Source organism: Lactuca virosa, chromosome 6, assembly GCF_052849685.1.
Source record: "Lactuca virosa cultivar CGN04683 chromosome 6, Lactuca_virosa_CGN04683_v6, whole genome shotgun sequence".
NCBI classification, from domain to species: domain Eukaryota; kingdom Viridiplantae; phylum Streptophyta; class Magnoliopsida; order Asterales; family Asteraceae; genus Lactuca; species Lactuca virosa.
In genome coordinates this window covers 43,194,288-43,219,060 of record NC_136431.1, presented here as the reverse complement: position 1 = coordinate 43,219,060, position 24,773 = coordinate 43,194,288, and positions in this window count along the sequence as shown.

Sequence of the window (24,773 nt, the reverse complement as noted above, 5' to 3'; positions counted from 1 at the left end):
TTCAAATACTCTGTAAACTTTTATCACCATCATCTAATGAGATTATTTTGAGGAAAAACATGTATTTATATCAATGTCATTAAAATACTTATGAACTCACCAGCATTAAAATGTTGATCCTCTCTTTCAAAATAACTTGTATGCTCAGGTCGCCAGTAGATAGGTACACTCCGAGAGCTTTTGCAAAGTCAGCCTTGTACCGAGCTGCACCTTATGTTATTCTCTATATCTACTTTTGATGTTGTTGCTAAATGTAACCTATGTAAAAACTTATACTATTAATGCAATGGTTGTGGTACTTTGATTACTATACTGCATGTGTTGTGATACTTAACATGACGTCCTCCACCCCAGAACGTTTCCGCCGTTCCGGTTTTGGGGTGTGATAGGTACCAAGTTGTGTTTGAGTACAGCTTACCATCCGCAAACCGATGGTCAAAGCGAACGAACAATTCAAACATTGGAGGATATGCTGAGAGCATGTACCCTCGAATTCCAAGGTAACTGGGATAAACATTTACCTCTAGTAGAATTTTCCTATAATAATAGTTTCCACTTGAGCATCAAGATGGCACCTTATCACGCTTTGTATGGAGAAAAGTGTCGAACGCTGTCATGTTGGCTGGAAGCTGGGGAGAAGAAGTTTATGGGACCTGAAATAGTCCATCGGACTGTTGAAAAGTTGAAAATAATTAGGGAAAGGATGTTAGCTGCTCAAGATCGTCAAAAGAGCTATGCTGACAAGAAAAGACAACCGATATCATTCGAAGTTGGAGATTCGGTTTTACTTAAAGTCTCGTTGTGAAAGGGACTTATAAGATTTGGTAAGAGGGGAAAATTGAGTCCAAGGTTTATTGGACCATTTAAAGTTCCTCAGAGGATCGGAAATCAAGCTTACAAGCTAGAATTACCGGAAGAACTGGAGGGTATTCATAATACCTTTCATGTGTGTTATTTGATAAAGTTCACGGGAGATGTGCCTGACATAATTCCAATTTATGAATTAAGGTTGGATGAAAACAAGAGGTTAATTGAAGAACCTGAGGCAATCGTTGACCGTAAGACTAAGAAGTTGGGACGCAAGATGGTCGATTTAGTGCTTGTGTGATGGAAACATACGAATAAGCCAAATCTCACCTGGGAAACGGAGAGTGACATGATGAGTCGCTACCCGCAGTTGTTTGTTGATGTGTGATTCCGGGGACGGAATCATCGTAAGTGGGAGAGAATTGTAACGCCCGTGTTTCTAGGCTAGGCATTAATATTGATGTGATAGTCTAGTTTAACCTTTGTAACTCATTTTGAAGAAATGAAAAGGAATTATGTGAATATTATGTGAAATATGTGTTTTATGCTTAATTACTACGATTTAATTAATTAAGAATAAAAATGAGCGTCGAAAATAAATATTAGATAAAGCCGATATCTATTAAGAAAGTTGTAGTGGTCGTGACAAGGGTTATGGATATATAAAGAATACCGAAATCTGACTTATAACGAAGAAGTTATGACATGTCGAAGTTTCACGACAAAACCGGCACGGTGCCGAATGACGTAAAAAGTGAGTTTTTGATAAACTACTTTTTAGCCTTAGTGATCTAAACGAAAGTCGTAGTGTTCGTTAAACCGAGAGTGTGTATAAAAAGAACGTCCAAATCTGACTTTGTATGAGGAAGTTATGATCTTTCTAAGTTTCAGCTTAGCAGTAGACAGCTAAAAACTCGAATTTTAGATCGAGTGATTTTTAGCCGATATAACCTAAACGAGAATCGAAGGTCTCGTCAATAGTAGTACAACGGTAAAAAGACAGACGAAAACGGACGTCGGATGAAGAAGTTATGAATTTTTAACGGATTTCCTGTCCCGGTCTGTTAAAAATAATAATATAAAAATTAAAGTCAAAATTAGCCGACAAAGTCTAAACAAAAGTTGTAGAGCGTAATTTTACCTACGCGTGCATATAAAGAACGTCAAAAACGAAGCCCGTATGCGAAAGTTATGGATTTTAGAAGTTTTTGCAGAAAAATCGAGAAAAAAATGCCAAATCCGAGAAATTTCGCATGGTGGACTTCGGCCACGTCACCTTTGCTGCATGCGCGCCACGTGTCCGAAACTGCTGAGTCATCGAGGCCACCTGGCGAGGCGTGTCGCGTTCTTCTCGAGTCCGAGGTTCGGTCCAATCGGAAGTTGCCCCGTGTCCGATCTCGGTGTGTCATCAGAAGCGTGTCCGAGCTTCGCATGGTGTGCCACGACTCCCCCCTCGGACCTAGACCTCGGTCCAATCAGAAGGCCACACCTGGACCCTCGCACGTGCGAGCCACCTGCCCTCTCTTCGGATCTGCTGACACCTGGAAGCTTCTCAGCCCTTAGATCAGAAGCCTCGCCCCTATAAATAGAAGGGTGCGAGACCTCCCGAGGATAATTTCGAAATTTGCCATTTTACACCCCTCTTTCAATATTTCTTTCATTCCAACTTCCCCCAAAGCCCTGGTATCATACCAAACACCAGAAACACGTCCCAAAGTGCCCGAGAAGCCCGAGAAATTTATCTTTTCGGTTTTGAAGCCCAACCTTCGCAGAGCCCGGTTTCTAAATAAAACTCCCGGTTTTATTAGAAACGGTCGTTTTAGGAAACGAAGTGCTGCCCGATTATCAGTAAATCAAGTGAGTGTGTAGTCACCTTCATCTTACACCTAGATATGAAGTATTTTCTATAAAATACGTGCTATGTGTAATTATATTAATTGTTTAATTGAGGTGATTGTTCAATAGATGTTTTATACAAGTTTTAAACTGTATATGTATTTTATCTACAAATATGTTGGGTAAAACATGGGTAGACGAAATAGACGATGTGTGTTAAAATGATGAGAGGCCTCGATGTGATTGTGATCCAGTCATCTAGCGGAGTATGGATGACGACCACAGACTTTTCTAGACAGTCCAGTGGAACAATGGCAGGCTCGCAACCTGTAGGTGTTAATGAGCTTGGTTGTTCATTTGTTGTAATCCATCCCCCACATGGTTGCCTTATTTGACATAAATTGTTGTGAAACCCCCAAAGCAGTGTTGTCACCCCGATGAAAATCCTTAGGCTAGGTCCCTTGTGATAGGAGTTTAGGGACGTAAAGTGAGGATAACGGGAATGGGTAATCAGGGTTATTGTTGATTGATGAACTTAATAAGTTTATTATTATTGTGGGTTGAAAACCCTATATGCTCACCAGGCTCCCAAGCCTGACCCACTCAGCTTTTTATGTTACAGGTAGTGGACCCCGAGCATAGTCGGAGGATGATGAGAGATTTTTGGATTATAGGCCAGTAGTTGTAAATAACTGTTGAAAGGCTTATAATGTCTTGTTTATGCTTTTGATCTGTATCGGAACATGACATCCTGAGGTTTTGATATAAAAGGAAAATATACACTTTCTTAAAGAAAGGTTTTGATAAATTTTTATCATGTTTTGTTTTGGGGACCAATTCCGCAACATCTTTTAAAAGGATCTCTCTGACTTTATTTTAAAAGCATAAATTAAATCGGTCTTTTCTGTCCGAGAAATTAGGGGATGTCACAATCTTCATTGAATCAGATTAACACGCGTTTGACTTGTGAAAGTAAATGGAAACTGCCAATTTGTTCAAACTCAGGGGATCGAAACTGTAAAATAGCTGAAGTTTCAGGGACCGATAGTGTAACATGATTCATCTTCTCCAAATTACTCCAGATTAAAAGAATACGACGACTCAGATGAACATTTGCATACGAAATCATAAATACGATTCCAATCAATTCAATCGATGCCTAGCACAAAGACACGAACCCAAGTCCAGGTTTGTTTCAGATTGAGAGTCAACTGGAACTCCAAATCCATGGTCCAAATGTCCCCTTTTCGTTCTGAACACAGAGATCGCTTGTGAGATGCACATCGAGTCAACTGGTTCGTTTTTCAGATGTAGAGAGCATTCGCAGGTGAATCGATTTGCAAAGTCTCAATTTTGACTTTCAACATCGAAATCCAATTGCGAATGGGTAAACACCCTTATTCCAAATCCTGATTTCATTTGTTCCAAAGAACCCAGTTCTAATAGTATTAAGCTTTGATGATGCGAGACCCAATGGCGATTACGAACAGGAATGACCAACAATCGATTTGACTGTAATGCGAGACTCATATGGCGATTTGATTGTTAACACTGAAAGAATACGACTTCCAATTCCAATTTTGACTTTTCGTTTTTGAATTGCAACTGTGAACCATCAAGCCATGAACACGAACCTGTAGATGTAGATGAGGAGGCGAACTTAATCCTCTCACTCCGAATCAATTGTTCATGAACCGAAAGCGAATCTGAGGTTCACTTCAAATCCAATTGCAGGTTCATTCCTTCTCGCTCCGATTTCAAATGGACATGGACCGAAAGACCTCAGGTTCGCTCCGAATCCGTCAATTACACACCCAAAGCAAACCCAACCGAACGTTCGCCTATGAACAGTAGATTCGCGTTCGTTTCTGCAATTCCAATTTGTGACTTTCGCTTCTTGTGAGTTCGGTTCTTAATCGTGAGTTTCGCTTCCAATTTTGTTGATGCTACACCCAAAGCGATCGTTCTCTTCAATAAGAAACCTACGAACTTGACTTTCGGTTGATAGGTTCGTCGACGTTAATTGACTGGAACGAATCAAAGCAAATAGACGAAACTTCCAAAGAGAACCCTCGGATTTGAAAGAAATGGCAGATTTTACCCTTGACTCCCAAAGTGACACATTGATGTGTATAATTACGAATCTGACCCTCCTTTTGCAGGACACTGACAAGTTCAGTCTACTTTTTGTTGTAATGTCATATTTCAGCCTTCTTTTTGAAGGAAAATCACGTTTTCACCCACCTTTTCAACTTTTTCAGCCTTTTGTTATTTCCAATCAATTACAAATCAATGAATTTGATTTCTTTAACGAGATTTCATATCTTTGACCCAATATTCACCAGATTTCACCAAAATTTGTCCTTTTTTTTGTATAAAGGGCAAAACTTTTATGGGACTTTTGGTACCCATTTAAGATTCAAGATAGAAGTTGGCTTCTTGCATACCCACTTATTTGAAGAGAATCTATTATCTTCTGAAAATAATACCCGTCTTTTAGTTGGAAAACAAAAATTTCCAAAAACTTCATTGAACCAACTAATACTCTTTTCTCTTTGCTCCAACTTCTAACATTCTTATCTGAAGAAAAATTAGAACTAAAGTTTCTTTGAACATGCTTGACTTCAGCTTTTTGAACCTTTTCACATGCATTAGATACTTGTACCTTGGGCATCTAAACCTTCTTTGTTTTACTCTTGTTCTTCTTCCTCTTCTTTCTTCTTTTCTGACTTCTAGGCTTCATAAACGAATTTTGAATCTGAACAACCTTTTCATCTTTCTGAATCTGAACATTTGAAGACTTTTGAACACAATCCTTAGGAGTTTGATAAATCTGAACATCTTGAATTATTGGCTTTTTGTAAGGAACCAATCCTTCAAAGACATCATCAACACACAAAAAAACATATGTAGTTGTTCCAACAGAACAAAACTCCTTCACTTTCATGATTTCCGAAAATTTACTTTGAGATTCTTCTTCAGAACAACTAGATTCGAATTGTGAAGCTTCTGAAAAACTTGAAACACTTAACTCCCCCTCAACAAAAAGATCTGGACTCACTTTTTCTTCAGAAACTTGAAGAAGATCATGAGCTTTATTAATAACACCAAGAACACCTTCTTTTTCTTTTCTTTCTTTCTCTAACTTCTGTTGTATGTGCTTCAAAAGTAAGTATTATTTGATAATGATAAATTGTTTTAACAAATCTTTATCTTCCTGTACTTGATAAACTTTTAAATCCACCACTAGAAATCAGTATAAAATCACCAATCTTCTCATCAACATAGAGATTATACATCTCAATGGCATTCTTCAACATAGATTGTTCAGGAACATCCCAAAACAAATATCCTTCTTTAAGACGAAACTTTGGATCTGTAACTTTTAATCCTAGTCTTTTCATGTATTTTAACACCTTATAATCTGCCATTTAATCTTCAAAAAAAACTTGAAGAGAGAGAAAGTAGATCTGATGAGAATTCTAGAGAGAGAAAACAGATATGAGATGGTTTCTAGAGAGAGAAAACAGATCTGAAACGGTTTTTAGAGAGATAAAGTAGATCTGAACACGAAAATTCGAATAAACACGAAAATTTTCTTCTAATTCTCTTCCAGAACACGCTTCAAGAACAAATCAGATGAAATAATGAGTTAAAGATAACAGATCTGAAAATGATATTTCAATAAAAACGAGGTATAGACTTTTTCTTTTCAGATTACTTACAAAACTTGAAGAACAAGGTGAGATTCATGATAAAATATCGCCATAAACAAGATCGATTCTTGCAATAATCACTGAGATCTACAAGAACCCGCTCTGATACCACTTGTTGGGAATAAATCCGAGATGACGAATGCGGAATATCAAGAACAATCAGAATCAATCACCAACATATGCAAGTAATCTGATAAAGGTTTTTTGTGTATATTGATTATGAGATGAACGTACAGAGAAAAACCCTAATCTGGTAAAAAGCTTACACCAAAAGTTAACCTAATGATTATTTATAGGGAACAATAAATATATACCATAAATATAAAATCTATGCCTTAAAATAAAACCAATGCCTTAGAAGAGCTCGATTAAGAACTTCTACTGTAAAGGCACCGTAGGGAATCATAAAATGATTAACCCTAAAAAGGCTTCCCTAAATAACCAAATATGCCATATCAGTTTCAATATCTCAAATACTCAACAGAGATTTATTCACCGGATAGCAAGCAGTGTTGACTACTTCTGCCCAGAGTTACTCTGATAAATCAGTAGATAATCACATGCACTGAGCATGTTCCACTAGTGTTTGGTTCATATGTTCTTCCACTTCGCTTTGTTGTGGTGTTTGTCATATAGTACGATGCCGCACTATACCTTTTGTTTTGCATAAGTTGTAAAACAAATCCTTGCAGAACTCCAACCCATTTTCCATTCTAAGCGACCTGACATCGTTCCTAGTCTGTTTCTCAACCATGGTCTTCCACTCCTTGAACCGCCCAAAAACTTCATCTTCATCCTTTGTCTTCACAAAATACACCTAGGTCTTCCTTGAGTAATCATCGATAAAAGTAAAAACGTATTGATATCCACCATGAGACTTCATAGGAGAGGGACCCCATAGATCTGAGTCAACACACTCGAGAATCTCCTTGCTTAAGTGTTGAACCAAACTGAACTTCACCCTGCTTTGTATCTCTTGAACACAACCTTCACCAGATTTAGCATTTCAAGTTGCATCTCCACCAAACAGACCCTTCTTGCTCATATGTCCCAACTTATGATGCCACAGCTTTCTTTCATCATCATACTGATCCAAGGATTGGGATACTGTCACCTTTCCCCCAACCGTCTAGCCATCCAGAATATAAATCCCATGAGGATTCATTTATCCCTTCGTAATAACAAAAGCACCCTTGGAGACTCTTAACCAGTCACCCTTTCTAGAAAACTTCAATCCATCCTTCACCAAAGTTCGAAGAGAAATCAGATTCTTTCGAACCAGCAATCTAGTTTCCTAACCATACCATCGTGCATCTTAATCTTCACCGTGCCACTGCCCTTGATACCACTCACCCAATCGTCACCCATATTGAATGTGCCATTCCACTCTTTGAAGGAGTCAAACCAGTCACAATTTCATGTCATATGATAATCCTTCTTCCTGGGTTGCTTTTGAAAACAATTTTGAGCTTAGTTTGAAATTTTAAAAACTTTTACAGATCCTTAGTTTGAGTCTGGATTCACACGAATTCCCATCCAATTCTCTCAAACCAGGGCTTTGATACCAACTTGTAACATCCCAAAAAAACATGATAACATTTTTCATTTTTAAATTAAAAGAAACCATAGTTTCCAATCCAAAAATTGTATCAAGTCAAGTGTTAAATACAAATATTCCCCAAGATCATAACATCATAAAATCTCCCAAACATATATTCGAAATATTTGTACGATCACGCCTTCGCCTTGCCACAGTCATCTAAAGTACCTGAAACTATAAACTAAAACTGTAAGCCAAAGCTTAGCGAGTTCCCCCAAGGTACCACATAGCACAACCAAACAGATATACATAATGCATATTGGGTCCACAACTTCCTGGTTGGCTTACCCTAACCCACAACTTCCCGGTTGGATTGCCTTGCATATAACATACTGGGTCCATAACCTCCCAGTTGGATTGCCCTGGCACATAACCTCTTAGTTGGATTGCCCTGGCCATAACCTCTGAGTGGGTCGACATTGGTGCCTTCGACCCATAAATATAGTGAAGAAACTCACCAATCAGTCTGAAAACGATCGCTGAACATGACACAAATCTGAATGTCAGCTTAACCGGTTGTCTATTCATCAAATAACGACTAATCTCAATTACCACTAAAAATACCCAAAATGCCCTTAGGTCAAATTGGTCAAAGTCAAAAAGTTAATAAGTCAAACTTGGTCAAAACAGCTGATTACGCTGGGCGTACTCAGCCTGTACGTGGGGTGTACTCGATTATTGACCAAAACGGGCGTTTAACTATGTATGCGCAGCGTATAACTTGGTACACATAACATACGCGCATGTCCCCTTTCCCTTCTTATTAAGAGCTTAATGCTTAAGCCCTTATGTGCAAATTACAGATCTAGTCCTCAAATGTTGTCCTTAACCATAAAGTTTCCAACTTTATGGTTTTGCATGGCCATTAAGTGCTAAATACCAAAAACCCTAACCTCTTAACCCATTAAGACATCCTAACTCATGCATGGAAAGAAAATAATGACCAAGACCACATTTTTATGCATCTAGTTACTCCATAGCATTTGTAAGGACAACTTAAATGGATTGGAGTAGCTCATACTCATAATACCAAACTAATGGGACCAAAAGAACACAAAGTTCATGGCCAAACTAGCTCTAAGCATAGCTTCATCAAGTTTAGAGCTTTTTACCTTCGAAGGGTGTCCAAATATGGTGTGATTCTAGATCCAAGGTGCTCCACACTTCTAGGATGATCTCCTATTCTTTCTTCCTCCTTCAAGTTCACCAAAGCACACACACCAAGCTCAAAATGGTCTCACAAGGATTAAGGTTTGCATATAGGGTCGAAATAGGGTTGTAGGCTAAAGAAAGGAAAGGGAATTGGGACTTAAGGATGCTTAAATATTGTCCAAACCCTAAAATTTAGGGTTTGGGATCTTGCCACGTACGTCATGCGTACGCTATGTATGCCCAACGTATGTGCCCCTCACCCAAAAATTACAAAAATGCCACTATAGACTATTTTGCAACAATCTTCACACACAAGGGCTAAAATGCAATTAATTCTCGTACTTAGGGTTTAAATGGAAATACCTCAACATCAAGATGTTACACATTTGATCAATCACATGCCTTCTCCATATTGGACTTTCAAAGTCCATTGGAAATATTGTTTAGTACTGTTCCATCTTACAACACTCTTAAAGTATTTGGGTGCTTGTGTTTTGCTCATAATCAAAAGGCAAGAGGGGCCAAATTCACTTGTCGTAGCCGTAATTTTTTTTGTTGGGTACCCATTTTGTAAAAAAGGGTGGAAGTTCTTTGATCTAGAGCCCACTGATACTACTTCTACATGTCCTGATGGCCTAACCATCTTTGATGAGGTTGACACACCCATGGCTAGGTCGGTTGAATTCACTGATGGGCTGTTGGATCCACTTATTGATAAGTCTGGTCCACAAGTTACAGACTTGTCCAACCCACATGTCACACCTGGTTCGGGTCCTCATGATATGGGCTTTTCTTCTCCACATAACACTTCAACTAATGCTGATAATGTAAAATAATATGGATAAAGGTCATCGCATTAAATACTCATTTGTTCTTTTAAAAGACTTTGTTGTTTCTACTAAAGCTAGTCTGTCCCCCTCGTTTACACACTCGTATCTATCATTCTAATCAGGTACTCCATACCCTATAGCTCATTATATCAACTGTGATCAATTTCCTTATCAACATCAAACTTTTATTTTAACCGTCACTTGAGGCACCAAACAACGTTCTTTCAAAGAAGCATAAAAAGTACCAAATAGAAATCATCATTGCAAGATGAAATTAAATCTCTTGAAGAGAATGGTACCTGGACATTACAAACTCTCCCTCCTGGTAAACATGCCCTTAGCAACCAATGGGTATATAAAATCAAATATCACTCAAATGGTGATATTGATCGCTACAAATCCGGCTAGTGGTGTTTGGCAATCATCAACAAGAATGGGTCAAATATAAATAAACATTCTCCCCCGTGGCTACGGTACGTGTGTTTCTTACCATCAGGGCCTCTAAAAATAGGAATTGCATCAAATGGATGTTCATAATGCGTTTTTGCACGGGGATTTAAAAAAAGAAGTTTACATGAAGCTGCCTCTGGGGTTCAAATCCTCTAATCCGAATTTAATGTATCATATTCGCAAGTCCCTTTATGGAATGAAACAGGAACCAAGGTGTTGGTATGCTAAGCTTGTGACAGCCCTTAAAGATTACGACTTTCGTCAGTCCAATTCAGACTATTCGCTTTTTACCTACACACGGGGAACACCATAAGTAAATGTACTGGTGTATGTAGATGACCTTATCATCACCGGAAATCATCATCAGGTAATCAAACATTTTAAGGCATATTTGAGTAATTGCTTTAAGATGAAAGACCTTGGTACCTTGAAGTACTTTCTGGGTCTTGAAGTTTCTAGAAGTCCCTCCGGTAGTTTCCTGTGTTAATGCAAATACTCATTGGATATTGTGGCAGAGACTGGTTTACTGGGAGCCAAACAAGCCAATTTTTCTATTGAACAAAATCATAAGTTAGGCCTTACTCGAGGAAAAGAGTTGGTTGATCCTGAAGTGTATCGTCGTCTAGTGGGGAGATTGATATATCTAGCGGTGACACGTCCTGACCTAGCATACTATGTTCACATCTTATCCCAGTTCATGCAATCACTACGTATTGAACATTGGGAAGCAACTCAATGCGTCGTTAAATATTTGAAAGAGACTCGAGGTCAAGTTATTCTCTTACGCGTCGATAGTCCCCTCACCTTAACTAGTTGGTGTGACTCTGACTGGGTTGCTTGTCCTATTACTTGTTGCTCCTTGTCCGAATGGTTCGTGTATCTTGGTCATTCTCCTGTGTCTTGGAAAACGAAGAAACAACCCATTGTCTCTAGATCTTCCGCTGAAGCAGAATACCACTCCATGGAGGCTATCACGTGTGAGTTGAAATGGTTAAAAATTCTCCTCGCTAGTTTGGGCTTACATCATCCAAAAAGTATTAATTTATTTTGTGATAGTGAACCTGCTCCCTAAATTGCTCAAAATCTAGTTTTTCATGAGTGCACAAAACATATAGAAGTTGATTGTCACTTTGTTCGAGATGTTATCGTTGATGGTCTCATTAAACCATCTTATATTTATACATCCAGATAGCCTGCTGATATTCTCACCAAAGCTTAGGGAAAAGTCACCTTTGATCGTCTCGTTAGCAAGTTGGACATTTTTGATCATCCTGTTCCAACTTGGGGGGGGGGGGGGGAGGAGGAGGGTATGTTAAGAGTCAATAAGATTTAGATTATCTTTATTCAAACTATTTGTGTTTATCTTTTTGTTTGTTAGCCTCTCATGAGGATTGTAATTATGAATACACTAACAATCAATGCGAAAAATTAAGCAATTCGTACCAATTGTTTCACTAACTTCCAAAGAAAACATGAGCCTGGTATTAGAGGTCGAGGGCTCAAAATCTTGCATTACTTGGAAAATTAATGAAAAATGTTATTACTGATCCAGACGAAACTCTAAAAAATCCGATTGTGGCAAAAAAACTGTGGGGTTACTCAAAACACTTTTAGACAAACTTATCAAACAAAACACACATTTTGGCAATCTTATTTCAAGAACAACTGACACCAACAACAATGTTCGGTTCTCATGTGATGTGTGCTTGGTAGATGAGTTGATGAAAAGAGTTTCGTGCCTACTTAAAAAGAGTTTGATGACTATTTGCACTTGTAAATGATTGTTTGGTTAGGATCGGTTCATATCATATAGACATATTAGTGCCACTCGTTTTGTCGTTCTGTATAAACATATGATTAATAGAAGTGGTTGAAACAATAGATATTAGGTCTAAAATAAATACATTCTATAATGTAATATAATACAAATTTTTAAAGTCTGTTCCAATTACATACTTTTATATATTTGGGTCAAATTTTAAGTGGCTTACTGCCTATAACCCATCTACTTTTTTTTTACTGACCTCCGTCCTCAATTGCGCCTAGTGTTATTTCTTAGAACATGGGAAGTATTTTAGTTATTAAAGTGGGATATATAGATCTTTTAATTTTAGCGTCATCGTTAATAAGTGTAGTCACATTAATTACTTATAAGGGGGGTATTTGCTTAGCTGAGGCAAATATATTTCGGAAAAAAAAAAAAAAAAAAGAGAGTCATGCTCGCATATAGTGGAGACTAGGTAGCTTAAAACTAATTTTCAATAATTCAAATTCCGAGCCTTTAAAGTTTAAATTTTCATGAGGCTTGTTACTTAGTAAATATTACTTTATTAAAAATGGAACCATAACATCATCTTCGACACCATTTTTTAATATATTCATTAAAAATGTAATTTTCAAAAAATCAACAGAATTGTATCATGAAATTCTTCAATTACTAGAATTTTGAGCACCTGTTTTATTAATCAAAACACTTTTTATTAACATCAAGAATGCCAGCAGAAAGCTCCAATCATCAAATCAGTTACAACAAGACAATATCACCTAACCTTTCTTCTTTAAGCTCCAGTCAATTATTAATCCGAAAAATTCGTAAAAATAGTTAGAAAAGGACTGATTTTTGTCGAATACCACTAAACATACTAAAAAAACATAACATTTACACGGCATTAAACAATAATTTTATAAACTGAAACCAAACAAAAGCAAAAAACAACAATAAATAAACAATTGAAAGTTGAAATATTTAAACAATAAAAACAACACACGTTAAGCATTTTAAAAACAACAAGCATTTAAAAAACAACGAAGGATAATTACAACAAAAGTTTTTCGTTTTATGTAATTGAATAGTTAAGACTTTTTATCCTTTACAGCTTTCTTCTAATTTAACTGAAAATTCAAAAAGCTTATCTTGCCAATTTTGATGATAACGTGGATAACTTCTATAATGTAAATAGTACACAAGATTTAAAAGTCCATTCCATATTTTATATGTTTGGGGCATATATTTAGTGGGCTTAGCGACTAGCCCATTTATCTTTTTAGTCGAGCCCATCGTTATTTAGTTTTGTGTTAATTAGATGGTCAGGTTGAATAAACGTTTGAAACATGTTACTTATTAAGTGAGATATATAGATCTTATATCTTTAGTGTTATGTTTACAAGTGTTAGTCACATTAATTACTTAAAAGGAAAATATTTGCTTTGTTGGAGCGAATATATTAATTCAAACCAAGGTTGTCAATATCAGGATCCCACGTATGATCGTTTTTGGGTTTGCAAGATCGTGATCGTAAGATCGGGATTGGGATCATAAGATCCCACAAAATAAAATATAATTTTAATTTTATAATTTTTAATCATGAAAAATATTTCAACCATTCAAGTTTTCGTTCAAAAGTTATAAAAACTTCAAAATATTAGTCATAAGTCACAATACAAAACGATTAATGGTAATTGGTAAAGGGTAAAAGACATAAAGTAGTAAATAAAATATTTGCAAAAAAAAAAATCATTCGCAAAAAAAAAAAAAAAAAAAAAAAAAAAAAAAAATCAAGAGAAGGTAGGATCGGATCGGATCTCGATCCTACGATCCTACTTACGATCTTACGATCCTACCCCAAATACGATCCGTTTACGATCCGGATCGTTTTTCATACATAGGATCGTAGGATCGTACGATCCTACGATCAGGACCACGATTTTGACAACCATGATTCAAACAACATAAAAACATTATATATATGATACGTTAGGTTGTGGCAAACATTCGACAATTGTGATCATTGGTTATTTGCATTTATCCCTTGATTTTTTTTAAATAATTTGGGGTGTGAAAATATAAAATATACATCATGAAACACATTAATTAAAATTGTTTTTTTTTTGCTAATAATAGTGAATATTTGATTGAAACTCTTGAAAGAGTTGGGTAGGTTGTATAGTGCAACGACCTTTTATCTTGGAATGTTGCATCTCTATATTGATTAACTCGTCCTCTCACTATTTTTAGTAAAATTTATTTCTGATATTTTTAACTAAAATGCTAGCCATCGTGGTTTCAAAATTAATGCCATGAACGGCAAGAAGTATGAAGCCTATTTTGTTTGGATTTCCTAAATCAAGTGTCCTTGTTGTTGGTCAGAGCAAGACTTGGAAGAGATAAGTATGACATATGTAACTTAGTTTGTTGTATTTAGATAGCTATTGAATAGTTCTTAGATAAAGGTTGTATACTAACTTAGTTTGTTTCTCCTTTCCTGTATAAATATGTAAATCTATTAGCTATGTGATATATAGAAAAACTGTATACTAACTTAGTTTGTTTCTCCTTTCCTGTATAAATATGTAAATCTATTAGCTATGTGATATATAGAAAAACAACGGAAGAATCCTTCCCTATATCAATCTCTTATGTTGACATAGTATCAAAGCAGGTTCAAACCTGATCCATTGAATTTTTTTGAAGTATTGAAGCAATAATGGGTTCCAGCGGCGAAGACTCTGGTCCATCGAATTCAGCAGTCATTGTCCAAAACGTACAGGAAGCACCGTTTCCTACTGGAGTCATTCTCGATGACAACAATTACCCTTTTGTGGTCTCAATTGATGGAGATGCGCATTGGGGCTCGAAATAAAACTGGTTTTCTCACCGGACATCAGTGAAACCATCGGTAAATGAAAAGGCAATTGAAACATGGGTCACAGATAACAACAAGGTTAAAAGTTGGCTCATCGATTCTATGAGTCCAACCATAATGCGTCAATTTATTCGACTGAAAACAGCGGCTGAGATCTGGACCGCTGTCTCAAAAACTTTCTATGATGGACCTAATGAAACTCAATTATTTGAGTTGAACCGACGATCCTTCCATACTCGCCAGAACGGACGTACGCTGCTAGCGTACTACAACGAACTGCTAAGCTTGTTTCAAGAAATTGATACATGCTTAACAACTCAAGAAGAAACGGTAGATGATACCGTCACATATAACAAGACCATGACCCATTTCCGGGATCACATTTTCTTAACATGCCTGGATCCAGAATTTAATCAGGCCCGAAGTGAATTCCTTAGGAAAGACCCACCACTAGGTCGTGAAGCCTGCTACGCGTACATTCGAAAAGATCAGAGTCAGAGACAAGCTATGGAGGAGACGAAACCAGAATCAGATAGTGTGGTTCAATTAACCACTAGAAATCATCCCTCTCCAAAAGGAAAACATCCTAATGCAAAAACAACACCTTCTCATGCACACACTGTGAAGAAGGACATTCAAAAGCCCAGTGTTACGAAATCATTGGATATCCCGAATGGTGGGATTTCTCGAAGAAGCCATGAAAGAAAGTAAGTCAAGCTTCAGTCACCACTTCATCAAAGACTGAAGAAGAAACGACTCCAATGGCAACACACACATCCGTTGGTATGTTACATCACAACCACCCTAAAAACAATACTTGGATAATTGATACATGGGCCTCGGACAATATGACAAACGATTCAAAAAAAATTGAAAAAAATATGTACCCCGAAACAGCAAAGCATACAAACTGCTAATGGAGGATTGGCACCGGTAACTTGTGAAGGATCAGTTAAGGTCTAGAACTCAATGGACCTTGACACGGTCCTTGTGGTTCCATCCTTATCCTCGAATCTATTGTCTGTTACTCAAATTACTGAGGCATTGAATTGCTACGTAACATTTTGGCCAAATGATTGTGTATTCCAGGATATAGTGACACATCGAATTATAGGCTATGGTATTAGGCGGGGGCAGTTGTACTATCTAGAAGAGAATAATTGAAGTCAAGCTTTTCACGCTGGAGTAGTTCAAGCAAATAAGTTAGTGGCATGGTTGTGGCACCGTCGACTTAGACATCTGTCGTTTAGTTATCTTAAAAGGTTAAAACCGAATTTGTTTTTGAATGTAATGTATAGTGAGTTTAAATGTGGGGTGTGTGAGTTAGCCAAGAACAAAAAAGTCTCATATTTTCCTAGTGATAATAAAACTTTACTTCCTTTTGTGAAAATCCACTCTGATGTTTGGGGTCCAGCTAGAATCCCTACTCCCAGTGGTGCAAAGTATTTTGTAACTTTCATAGACGAATGTACTAGAATGGTTTGGGTGTGACTTCTCAAAAACAAATCAGATGTTTATTATGCATTCAAAGAACTATTCCAAACTATCAAAACTGTATACAGAAAGGAAATACAGGTGCTACAGTCGGATAATGGAGGTGAATACATCAATAACAAAATGCAACAATTTTGTAAAGAAAAAGAAATCAGACATCAGACTTCGTGTGCTAAATCACCCCAACAAAATGGGCTAGTTGAAAGAAGAAATCAACAAATCATGGAGATTGTTCGAGCCTTATTTTTTGACATGAATGTCCCACAGAAATATTGGGGTGAAGCAGTTCGTTTCGCTGCTTACCTAATGAATAGAACACCATCAAGTGTAATAGGATTCAAAACACCATTATGAAAGGCTCACGAACTCACAGACCTACCTGAAAATGATGGGCTCAAACCAAGAGTTTTTGGGTGTACTGCATATGTCCATTAAGACATTGGAAAATTGGAACCCCGAGCCATTAGGTGTATGTTTATTGGGTATGTAGATCAAAAGAAAGGGTATAAATGTTATGACCCAAACAATGACAAGGTGTATGTAACACAAGATGTTGCATTCCACAAAACAATATCCTTTTTTGGAAGTGAGTCTCAGCTTCAGGGGGAGAAAATAGACGAAGTTGTAACTCACAGCTAGTACCGAGTGGGGATATGGGAAATTCCGAATTATTTCCCGAGTTCGTCAATGACAGCGAAGACGAAAGCGAAAACGAAGAAAACTAAGAAGAAAAAATTGAATTTAGTGATTCTTTAGTCTTCGATGATCAAGAAACACCAGAAGATGATGAGCACAATAGTACAATCACCGCCACCATCGAACATACTGATCACCAAGAGGTAGCCAAAACGGAACCTTCATCTAACTCAGCAGAGATTATCGTTGGCTCTGTTTTGCAGGAAACACATGAAGAGATAGAACCACGATTGGCGGCAAGAAGCACTCGAGGAGTACCGAAGAAGCAATATATACCGGTTCTCAATGCAAAATCAAAGTATCCTGTCAGTAATTTTGTGTCTCAACATTGCCTAGCAAGATCACATGCTCTACTGGTGGAGGAACTATCCACAGTTGCCATACCAAATAACGTCAAGAAGCTGTGAAAGATGCGAAATGGAAAAATGCAATGAACGAAGAAATGGAAGCTCTACAAAAGAACAACACTTGGGAACTCATGAACCTTCCCTCTGGGAAGAAAATAGTGGGATGCAGGTGGATCTATACCGTTGCTAAGATCAATACTATTTGTAGAAAAAGGATACACAGAAGTATAGAATCGATTATGGAGATACATTCGCACACGGTTGCTAAGATCAATACTATTTGTATTTTAATTTCCATTGCAACAAATGAAGATTGGCCTCTGAAGCAATTTGATGTAAAGAATGCTTTCCTAAATGGCTACATAGTAGAAGAAGTATATATGGATCCACCACCGGGAATGAAGTGTAATGGTAAAGTGTGTAAATTGAAGAAAGCCTTGTATGGATTGAAGCAATCGCCCCGGGCATGGTTTGGTCGGTTCTCAAGTTTCATGAAGAAAATAGGGTATAAAAAAAGTGATGCGGATCACACGTTGTTTGTAAAAAACAATGGAAAGCTAACTGCACTAATTTTATATGTTGATGACATGGTGGTCACGGGAAATGATCCAGAAGAAGTGGTAAGACTTCAAGCTGTACTTGCAAAAGAATTTGAATTGAAAGACTTAGGAAACTTAAAGTATTTCTTGGGCATTGAGGTGGCAAGATCGGAAAAAGGAATATCTATGAATCAAAGGAAATATGTACTTGACTTGTTGGCAGAGACCGGCATGCTTGACTGCTGACGAACTGCCACCCCAATTGAAACTAATCATAAACTTGCCATACTACCAGATCAGGTGCCAACGAACAGAGAAAGATATCAGAGATTGGTTGGAAAGCTTTTATACTTGTCACATACCAGACCAGACATTGCCTATTATGTAAATGTAGTTAGTCCCTTTATGCAATCTCCAAGTGAAGACCATATGAATGCAGTTTATCGCATATTGAAGTACCTTAAGTCATCTCCTGGAAAAGGCTTGTTCATTGGAGGAAATAAAGAGAGTCAAGTATGTGGGTATACTGATGCAGATTGGGGAGGAGATCGCATGGATGGAAAATCTACTTCTGGATATTTCACATTTCTTGGAGGAAATCTTGTCACATGGAGAAGCAAGAAACAGAAAGTAGTGTCAAGGTCAAGCACGGAGGCTGAATTTCATGGAATGGTGCATGGTGTATGTGAGTTAATTTGGATAAAGCGAATTTTACCGGACTTGGGTATTGAACAAAAGGCTCCTACGCAGCTATACTGTGACAATGAGGCAGCTGTGAAGATAGCAAACAACCCAGTCCATCATGATAGAAAAAAAACATGTGGAAATTGATAGGCTCTTCATCAAGGACCACCTAGAGAAGAAGACGGTTGAACTTCCACATGTGAGCTCGTCTGATCAACTGGCTGACATGTTGACAAAGGCGGTATGTGGGAGAGTATTTCATTGCTCTCTAGACAAGCTGGGAATGTTGGATATATATTCTCCACCTTGAGGGGGAGTGTTCGCGAGAGCAAGACTTGGAAGAGATAAGTATGACATATGTAACTTAGTTTGTTGTATTTAGATAGCTATTGAATAGTCCTTAGATTAAGGTTGTATACTAGCTTAGTTTGTTTCTCCTTTCCTGTATAAATATGTAAATCTATTAGCTATGTGATATATAGAAAAACAACGGAAGAATCATTCCCTATATCAATCTCTTATTTTCACACTTGTATGATTGGAAATCTTTGCCATTTTTTTAATGGACCATATAATGGGTCCGTCAGCACGAAAAGCCTATTAGGCTATATATAGAAACCTTAATTCCATATGCGTATAATAGACTTGTAAACATGATCACAACTTTATATGATGACAATCATTAGGATGTTTTTGATATATGACCTAATAATGACAATGAAATGAAATTAAAATGGAACAACAATTGAATGAAATTACAAGGAATTATAATTGATCAAATAATAAAATGAACATATAATGAAATTGACCATCTTTATTTCATTGTTATGTTTAATTATTTTATCGGGATGAAGTGAATTACAAATTTATATTGATTGGTATGTAAAAGTACATGAACACATTGAATAAAATTCATTAGCATATGACAAAAATAGCTCCAAACACCAATAATCTTTATAATATTATCCAATTATGAATTACTTACATTTTAATAAGTGTATATTAAGTAATAAAAACTATATTTATCACATTTTTTATATATATGAATTAAAAAAAAATCAATGCTTCTATTGTAATCTCGGTAAAAGTATAAATGAACTTGAAAAAAATAATTTCATAACAAATAATATCCACATTATCGCAAGATAAACAAAAGTGAACAATTTGTTCTATTATTGCCAACTAAAATAATAAAAAGTAATCGAAAGATCCTTATATCTGGGAAAGCAAAAAAATCAATAAACTTGTAATGTGGAATGTAAATAAATAGAATTTAATAGCAATAATAAACAAAGAAACATAAGAAGGATAAAGCTTATACCATAAAAACATTATGAACATGTAAAAAAATGTATTTTGACCAACTCTTGAATGTAACATGAGAGTTAATGATCTAAACTTTGAAAAACTAACTAAGGGGATGTTTGATATTAGGCTCACTGGATCCGGTCAACAATTTTGGATGACTCGGTTTGGTCAGATCATTTGCTAAACCTAGAAAACGATTGACCTGGTTAGCTATCACTATCCCAAGGGCTTACTCGATCCATTGAAGGAAAATGGTTGACTAAAAAATTTGACCGATATGCCCTAAAAGAAAAAAAAAGAGTGACACACTCTATTCACACTATCATTTATCGTTGTGCCTCCCTCCCTTCTTCCACATAACCTCAAAGCAGTCTTCCCTCCGGCCAGATCGACGCCACCTTCTCAAGCTTTGCCACCAACCTCCACCTATAGCTCGCGTCGACCTACTGCACATATATTTCTTCGTCTTTTTTTTCTAAAAATAATTTTCCGATGGTGTCTTTTGTATATATGTTTGTTGGACAAAATCATAATTATCTTGTATGTCCTTACATCTATTGGTATGTTTTATGTATGAAAATCTACAAAAAGCCCTTTAATTTTTTTGTATGATATATGATTATATGATTTATGATTTATGAAATCAGAATTTGTTTAAACAAGTTTATTGATGGATCATAGAAAGGAGGTGTGAATTTGCATATGTTACTCTTCTTTTTTGTGTTTTCTGCAGGTTTAATTGGTGGAGAAGATGATATATAGGGTCTAGAAGGGTTCGATATTTAGGGGGTGTTTGATTGTGATGAAGGGTTGCATTTTTTGTAATGCATATAAAGTATCTGATGGAATACCTAATTGAAATGAGCTATTTTAAATTAAAGGAGATTGTTAACATTTAGTAATGCTAAATACATTTTGGTATCAATATGTTTCAAGTTTTGCTTATTTTCCATGATTTTTGTTTGTTCTATTTAATTGAATGATAAGATTAATGGTTTCAATAAGATGCATTTTTTTTTCAGTTTTAACTTCTTTGCATTGTTCATTACAAGTTGTTATGACGAATGATAATATTAATGATTGGATAGGGTAAAGAATGTGTAAGTATTAAGGTGATATTTTTTATACATTGTGTATCAGGGAAGAAATTCCATTTCGCAGTGGTTGAATATGTTGTCATTGTGATGATGAATCAATGTCATAATGATCTGATCATATTTGCAAAACTAGAAATCAATAACATGATCTTTATCTATAAATGTAATATACTACTGAGTATTAGGTAAAAATATACCATAATATTAAGAATAAATTGTCCAATATTGAAAGCTTTTTCATGTTTTTGTCCCTGTGTTATATGCTTATATAGTTATATGCATATTTTTTTAAAGAATGGATGTAAATAACATAATTTTGATCATTTTAAATGCTTTTATAAAAAATATAATGTTATAAACTAAATATTAAATCATAAAAGAATTATTATAAGAAATGTTGTATGAGGGTAATATAGAAATTTTGCACAGTCAGTCAGATGCAAAATCAAACAGCAAGTTTCAGTCATAATTTAAATCAATCAGAACTTCTAACCCAGTTAGTTTCTAACCACGTTAACTCTAACATAGTCAGAAACTATCAAAGACCCCTTAGTTTACTATTTATAAAGGGATGAGGTTGGATATATCAAGACAACAAGTACAACGCTATCTGGATAGAAGATTACAAAAGATCTTTATCTTTATACACAATCAACTAAGCGAATCTTCCTTACACACTGAATTATCACCAAAATGGCTTTGGATACATGCCCACTTCGGATGGAAGCTACTGTACTCAACTCTCTTCATTTTCCTTGGCTCATTCGGAAGACTCAACCTATGCGGATTGTCATTTTCGGGTTCCAACATATGCCCCAAGTGACAATAGCAGAGCCTTCATTCTTAATAGGTTTTTCCATTGTCTTTTTAAAAACACTTTCAGAAAGCAAATATCTATTGAATTTGTCGAAGTATATACATCTTTATCTCCACTAGGATCCAGGTGATTCTAATGTTAAATTCATAAATAGTTTGATCATCAATGCTCTTGGATCAACCATAAGAAGAGTTTTTCTTCAAGATCTTTTTCATAGTAAATGATACCCAACTCTAGATTTTCTATGATGTTGAAGTGTCTTTATTTAATCCCTTCAAGGCTAGTGTGCAAAATCTTGGATGTGGAATCTCGTATTGATGACTTTGATGTATTCCTTAAAATCTTTCAAAAATGATACCATAGTCGACATGCTTCCTGGTATAAATGCCCAAAACAATTTTGAGTCAAAGGAGAATAAGAAATAAATTCCTTCGGTCTTCCCAAATAAACACTAAGATGGACCAAAAATACCAAACGGAAAGGAGTGCCAGTTTCTTGAACTCTAGGGTCGTATGAAGTAGTTCTTTGTAAATTAAACTTATAATACTCTTAAACGTTTGTTTTTTAGTAAGATGATCAAATACGACCCTTTAGGAATGGGAAGAAGAAGATTGGCTTGGAGGAATGTTTTCTTGGTGCGGAATACGATTTGAAATTGAGGAGTTCTGTCTAGATTTGATCTTCACCCTTGTCAAGTTTATCGGATTGTATATGCTCTAGATGCATTTCGAAGGAACAACATCGAATGACAATGAAAGAAATGTGTTGTGACCTATAGTTTTTGGGAAATACCTTTACAATGAAATAGATTGTGGAGATTTCTCGTAACTAAATTGCACTTTGTCCAAATTTCTGAACTTATTGCCAACGTCCTTAGAGAAAAAAAAATTCTATAAAAATCTAAAAATCAAAGAGCATTATCACGGAAAATATTAAGCAAAAACCAAACCACATGATTTAAACATACTAAAAAAATGAAATTAACTAAAAAGTTAAAAATACTAAATCTAGCAAACCAACAAAAAAAAGCGAAAAGGATAAGATAAATCACTCATCATCATCGGGATCATGTTGATGGGAACCTCACGGACCAAATCCTTCGTCTTATTATGGAAATGGTGGATTCTCAAACTGATAGTGGATAACGATTGTAGATATGGTGGTGCCAACCCATTGGTTCTAAGACCTAATTTCATGAACATCAGTCCATAACTCTGGCATATGATGCAAAAAATATCTCAAATCAATCTTAGCATGTGGTCCATGCTTTTCTACAGTTGGAACATGTTGACATCTTTACTATCTCTTTGGTGCAGGTACCAGCTCTAGCTATGGTGAAGCCTCATCATCAACTATTGCCACAACATCGAATGAAAATATATATGTCCCATCTAATGGGTTTTATAGGTTACATTAAACATATTTACACAATGGAATCATCATGAAATCTAATTATAGGCACATGCAACCTATGGATCTATGTCTTTACATATTATAGCAACATACTATAGAAACTATAATAAACCCTAGTTGTAATCGAAATTCACAAGTAGAATTACATACCTTTAGTGTTATAATTGTATGTACCACTCTTTAATCCTTAGTTGTTCTTCATAAAGCTATCACCAAATTTATGGTTGCCTCTAATGGTTTATACCTAAATCCTAGAAACTAGAAATCTATTTACAGAGAAGAGAGGTGGAATGTTCGGCATAAGCTTCACACAAGAATGGATAACTGAAAATCTAACGCTAAGTGTATATTTATAGCTGCCACATATCTAGGATAAATCCTAATTTGAATATTAAAATAATATATTTTAATCTAATTCAAATCAGTTTCCTTATCTGCACTTGGAGGCTTCCAGAACCCCATTGGAGGAGCCTCTAAAACAGTCCAAGCAAGTAGGATTCTAGAATCCTTCTTTTGCTAAACTTTTAAGCAATTACAATTCAACCCTTGCACCTATAGTTAATCCCAGTTAACCCAAAGTTAATTTCAAATTAGTTCTAATTAATTCTAATCAGTTTCTGATTAATTTATTACTCATATAATAAATTAATAAATTATTTCCTTTCTCTTCCAATATCATCCTTGGCTATTTCTGGATATTAGGCAACCTAAAAAGGACTTTGATTTTATTCAAAAGAATATACCAATTTAGTTAAGACCTTAGACACCTTAATCCAAACAATCTCCCACTTAGATAAGTCCACAACTACAACTACTAGTATAGACTCTCAATAACCAGCAAAGTGTGCTTTCCAAAGCCACTGCCGAACTCTGAATCATATCTAACGATGACCCTAAGATAAGAAACAACCTATCCCTTCATTCTACAAGATATTCTATGGGCGCAAGACATGGATATAAATCAATTTCACATCCCAATATTATGTTTCTCGATTTCTGCTTCATGATGACCTTAGTAGACTACGAATTAAACACATCAATTTAGTCCAAACTGGGCCCAACACTATAATGTCAACATCAAATCACCGAAGGGCCCAAAGATATCACTTTTCCTTTTAAGGAAAAAAAATGAATAAATTTTTACTACACAATTATAACCTTTACTCGTCATGCCATACATGGAATTATGTTTTATAACATCAAGTTATGGATGCATTTACGTAATACCAATGCACAACAGATTTGAAAACTATAACTTATGTATCTCCATTTGAAGAATAGAAGATCTTGTCATCTTATAATTACTTGTGACTGAATCCATGAAGTAATCTCTAAGTATGGGCT